At 43.2% G+C, this 5,898-nt stretch overlaps 1 pseudogene; it reads left to right on the top strand.

Moving 5' to 3' along the window:
• Window positions 1-629: 629 nt before the first annotated feature.
• On the top strand, window positions 630-4,256 carry LOC120019238 (annotated as a pseudogene).
• Window positions 4,257-5,898: the final 1,642 nt, after the last annotated feature.

Genomic DNA, 5,898 nt, shown 5'->3' with positions numbered 1-5,898 from the left:
ATTACAATGTTGAATTGTTTAGACTGATTAAGATTTCACGAAATGTTTATTTTCTCTTTAGGATAGGATGTGGTGTCCCTATCTCTCCATTTGAAATGTTTCCGGAGGCTGTTGCCTTGGGAGAGCAGTTAGTGAAATTCTGCAGTTCTATTAGGCATCAAGGTACCCACATCTGGTCATAAAGGGAGCTCCCAATTAAGTAAGGCCTGGCCATTTGTTTGTTTTTGTCCTATGTTTTACCACACATACACCAGCACACACACACACAACCAGCCTGTTATGAAAGCTTTGTTAGTAGTGTTAATACCATGTTTGATTTATTGTATGGGGTCTTTTCATTTGGTTTTAGTGGGTTTTTCACAGGTTAGAGAGGGTGTACGTTAAGGGTCACACCAATTAAATGTTTAGAAGTTTTTATTTTCAGAGTTTTAATGGTGTAAATGGATCTACCAGCCTCAAGAATGGCTCAAAAGTCATCTGCAAGGTACGTGACAGACAGCTGAGCCCAGAGCCCTCAATCAACTCTTCAGTGCTTTCACTCAACTTCCATTCCTCCCGTATAGAATGGAACATTAAATGGACAGTCCTCTGACCATTCCTTTTCTCCTTCTTCTCACTGTTCGAAATCGATGTGCACCACAGAGCGCTCCCTTAGCGAAGTCATTGACGTCGACACAGAGGGTTCCCCTGTGTTCACGCCCGCTGCTGGTGCTGAGGCTTTCCAGGCAAAGTATACGAAATAAGTAGTTACCAAGATGATCTCCCCTTTCCTGAACAGGAACTCCCTGAAGGTCATGGTTGAGGGACAGAGGTGTGAAACTCTTCCCTGAGGAGGATGAGACCACCACCATCTTGAACATCAAAAGAGGAATTGTCTCTGCCTTAATCGTGCCTGCTTTGGAGGAGGAGAAAAACAAGGACATGGTAAGAGCTGACAACAGTAATTTCCTCACCTGCCAATTATTCAGTGACCTAACATAACAGTCATAAGGTCCATATAGGTCTGGTCATCAAGGCAATTGGATTTTGTGTGTGATATATCAGGGTGATAAATACCAAACAACAAGTTGTTAGAATGACACTAAAGCTGCAGGTCAAAGTCCTTAATAGCCTTGTCTCAAGACAGAATGGCTCCTCCTGTGCTCTATCTATTATATGGAGTTGACCATTCTGGATCTATATACTATTTATAGCCTTTTTAGTAACAGTCGTGAAAAGGAAACACAGATACCAAAGCACATTTTGTAAACCTAATAATCGATACTTCCTCTCCTGAAATGGATGTATGGACCTCGCTGAAGTCCTGTAGCTCACTTCATTTACCATCTTGTTTACAAAGCTCTGTTCCACAAGCTTCCATCATACCTCACTTCCCTTTTGAAATATAAAATATGAGATGCCAACCCCCCTCGCAGTGTTTGTCAACTCTTGAGGTCCCGCTTGTCGCCACAACATTTGGTAAATCCGCCTTTATTTTGAATGCATCACAGTTATGGAATACCTTACAAAACAAATGACACCTGGATTGCCTAGTGCCGATGGGGCAATTTAAAACTGCTAAAGGAGTTCACTGAAGTGTGTTGTTTCAATTGATTATTATAACTTGTTGTAATTACCTGATGTAATGTATTTATAGCTTTCTTGTAGTTTTTTATATATATTTTTGTTGTTGTTGCTGTATTGATGTCATTTGTGTCCTCAGGGCACTATTGTAAACGAGACCGTGGTCTCAATTGGGTTCCCCTGAATAAATCAAAGTTATTAAAATAAATAATAATCTTTCACTCTTACAAAAACTCTCACAACTTTCAGGCCAACCTTCGCGGAGTGTGACACCGACTTCGCCGTTAACTCCAGGGAAGACATAGCCACTGACGTCACCGTCACCAGACACCTGTCCAAATGCGACAGCTTCATTGCCCAGAAAGATCACACCAGCCCCTTGGCTATCATCTCTGGCATGGTAAGAGGAGGGGAAAAAAACAAATTTGATGGCGATCCTTTACAAAAAACCATTTGGTAATTATTGGATTAAGCATTACATTTGAATAGAATATAATAGTTGTATTAATTTACACCATAAACCCAACATGATTGTTGTTCCTGACAAAGTGTTTGATTCTGGTTCCCCATCAACAGCAATACCCACTGTCCAAGCTGATCAGCAGCACCCAGACTTGCAACTACAAGTTTGACAATCAGAAGAAGCACATGACTGCTGGATCCCGCACTGAGAAGCACATATTCCTGCCTTTCTCCCACCAGTAAGTCCAGACAATTAAAACTCAGTTTTTCCAGTGAATAGTATACTGAGTCTGCAATAATGGTAGCCAAGATATGATCCTGGCCAGTTTGTCATTCATCAAATGTTCTTCCATCCTCTTTCCCAAATGCAGGACTGAGTATGGAGTGTCAACACTGGTGAAACAGACTTTGACTCTCCTAGAGACTAGCAAGATCAACGAAAGAGTCTTCAACCACAGTGAGAATTTCCTCTCATAGTTCCTTTTACTGTTCAACCTTAAAAACTTGACACAACTCAGCTTTTACCAAAATGATGAACAGTATGTGTACTGTACCAGGCGACCATTACAACATTTCTTCTATTTTACTCTCTGAAGATGAAGCCAACCTCAAGGGTCTGCCCATGGAGGCTGCTGAGGACAAAGCTGTCGTCCAAACCGGAAATGCTGCTCTTGCCACCATGAGGGAACTGAACACCCATGTCCGAGACCAACCAGGGCCACCAGCGTGACAGCACCTTCCAGAGACTCGTGGCCGAACTCCGTGGACTGAAGGGTGACACTTTGAGCCCCGCCGTCCCCGAGATGGTGTCCGTGTCGCACACCCTGACCTGGCAGGCCCTGGCTCATTGTGGTACCCCCGAGTGCAGCAGCGCCATGCTCCAGCCCCTTAGGACCTTTGGGACTGAACCTATTGAGGTTGACACTGCCGTCTATGCCCTGGGACTCCTGCCCCACCCCTCCCGCCTCCTGGTCAAAGACATGCTCAGCATGGCTCAGTACAAACAGAGCAAGCCCATCATGTTTTCTCTAGGAAACGTTGTCAGAAAGTAAGTCCAAAATGTATACTGTACTTGGTTAACGATGGTGACAGACAATGACTTATGGTTTCAGTTTAGTTGAATAAACATTGTGGTCAAAATGTTCATTGCCACCCTCTTGTTTTGTGTTACTATGCTCTACCAGGCTGAGGGCAAAGTCACCCCCAAGATCGCAGCTGTGTCTGAGTTCCTCGCCTCCCTTCTGGCTGCTGAATGCACTGGAGAGAAGGATCTGACATTCCTGACCCTGAGGGTATGTTGTTGCTCAACCAATCAGCTTCTTCCCACCTAATCACATGGCATGGAAAGTTCGACATCATTGCTTGTTTATCTGAATCTTTCTTTATGTAATGGCGTCCAGGTTGTTGGAAACGTTGGAGAGGCCATGGAGGCTGCCGACGCCATCATGAAGACCACCCTGCTGAAGTGCATGAGACAGTCCGCCACAACCCTGCAGGTGCAGCTCGCTGCCGTCGAGGCCTTCAGACGCCTGTCTGTGACCGATGAGGTAAACTATATGCAAAAAATATCAATAAAATGGGCCTGTATTCAAAAAATGTCTCTGAGAAAAGTGATGATCTGGGATCACATACCCCCTTATCCATATAATGTTATTCATTATGATCTAAAAGGGCAAACTGATCCTATATCACCACTCCTACTGTGAAACTCTTTGTGAATAAGGGTTCTGCACTGATATACTGTAGCACACATTCTCCTTTCTCGAATGCATTGACTTATTAGCTGCCATTTTGTTTTCATTTCCAGGTTTGCTCTAACCTCCATTGAGTGAGCTTATACGATAAGGGTGCCGTGCAGAAGAGACTGGCAGCCTACCTGATTCTGATGAGGACACCTGAGGCAAGTGACCTGGAGCTGGTGAAGAAATACTGAAGGCATCGATGCAGGAGCAGAAACCAGAGGTCCAGGAGCAGAATGCGCTGGTCAAGGCCTTTGTGACCTCTCACATCTACAACATCATCCACTCCAATGACCCCGAGACCTTGAAGTATGTATAAACATCCTCTGAAACAGACTGTCATAATATTGACCACCAAACCAGTCAACTAGGGGCGGCAGTGGTTAGCGCGTTGGATCAGTAACCGAAAGGTTGCTGGATCGAATCCCCGAGCTGACAAGGCAAAAAATCTGTCATTCTGTCCCTGAACAGGGCAGTTAACCCACTCATCCCCGGTAGGCCATCATTGTAAATAAGAATTTGTTCTTAACTGACTTGCCTAGTTAAAAGGATCGGCCCCTTTTTTTCAATTTTCGCCTAAAATGACATACCCAAATCTAACTGCCTGTAGCTCAGGACCTGAGGCAAGGATATGCATATTCTTGATACCATTTGAAAGGAAACACTTTTAAGTTTGTGGAAATGTGAAATGAATGTAGGAGAATATAACACATTAGATCTGGTAAAAAATAATACAAAGGAAAAAAACATGCGTTGTTTTGTATTTTTTTTGTACCATCATCTTTCAAATGCAATAGAAAGGCCATAATGTATTATTCCAGCCCTGGCGCTATTTAGATTTTGGCCACTAGATGGCAGCAGTGTATGTTCAAAGTTTTAGACTGATCCAATGAACCGTTGTATTTCTCTTCAAAATATTGTATCAAGACTGCCCAAATGTGCCTAATTGGTGTCTTAATCAATTTTAAGCTCATAACTGTGCACTCTTCTCAAACAATGGCATGGTATTCTTTCACTGTAATAGCTACTGTAAATTGGACAGTGCAGTTAGATTAAATGTCTATTATTGTAATATTCATATGTAATACTTTGGAGGGATCAATATGTATGAACTGAGTTTGCACTGTCTTAGTCCCCAGTAGATGTCGCTCTCCGTCCATAATAAGTCTGGCACCTGAGACAACAGGGAAACAGATGCAGTCTCCATTTTGCCTACTCACAAATTGGTTTAGAAATCATCTTTTGGGATATCAATGAAAACTCCATCGGGAGAACAATAAATTGTAGCCTTAAGTTTAGTTAAACAGAAAATCATGTTCAACATTCATTGGTTCTATTTAACATGGTATGGGCTTAAAAAAATCACAAACATTATAATTCCATTAGAATATCCTGGTCTCAGTTCGCAGGTACTGAAACAGTTGCCACACGCGGACGCTATGGTGACTGGCAGGCCATGACAGCCACTGAGCATTTTGAAGCACAAACACCAGGAGATTTGGTTGAAAGGTTACAGCCAATCTACTAGTGATGCGGCTGCTGACAACTCATATAAAGGGTCTGACCTTTTCGTTTGTGCCTCTGACACCAACACCAACCACTAGTGGGGGGGGGGGGGGAGGTCCTGAGACACAAAGGGGGGAATACTATCCCAGACCCATGATGAGCCTCGTCGAGACAATGTGGGGGGATCGAACACTGTACGAGGCTGCCCGATCAGGAAACAAATCAAGTTGTAAACTTCCCCACGAGAACAAAGAGGAGCGGACAAGCTCCTCGACGGCGATAACCTTAGAATACATCTGAGATATCACTGAGGTGTTCCACACTTGTTGTAAAAGAAGTCCAGTGGACTTTCCACCTCCAAAAATAAATGGTAACAATAATCATTCCTTGCCATGTGTAGTCCCAACTACAATGCAACTAGTTTGGACTACACATGGCAAGATCTGGTAAAGGAGAAAATTATGGAAAAGAAAAAAGGAGAGACATGGAATATTTTTTGAATGAATATAGATTGGAGGATCGCACAGAACTTTTGGAAAGGATTGAGGAGAAAATGGGACAGGATGAGTGTGAGGATGAATTAAATGTGGTGGCAGGTGCAGTGATGACTTCTGAGAAGAAGTTGAGT

This window comes from Salvelinus namaycush, chromosome 24 (assembly GCF_016432855.1).
Source record: "Salvelinus namaycush isolate Seneca chromosome 24, SaNama_1.0, whole genome shotgun sequence".
In the NCBI taxonomy this organism is placed as follows: domain Eukaryota; kingdom Metazoa; phylum Chordata; class Actinopteri; order Salmoniformes; family Salmonidae; genus Salvelinus; species Salvelinus namaycush.
Note: the sequence above shows the minus strand (reverse complement) of the source record. Positions and strands in the feature narration are given on the sequence as shown.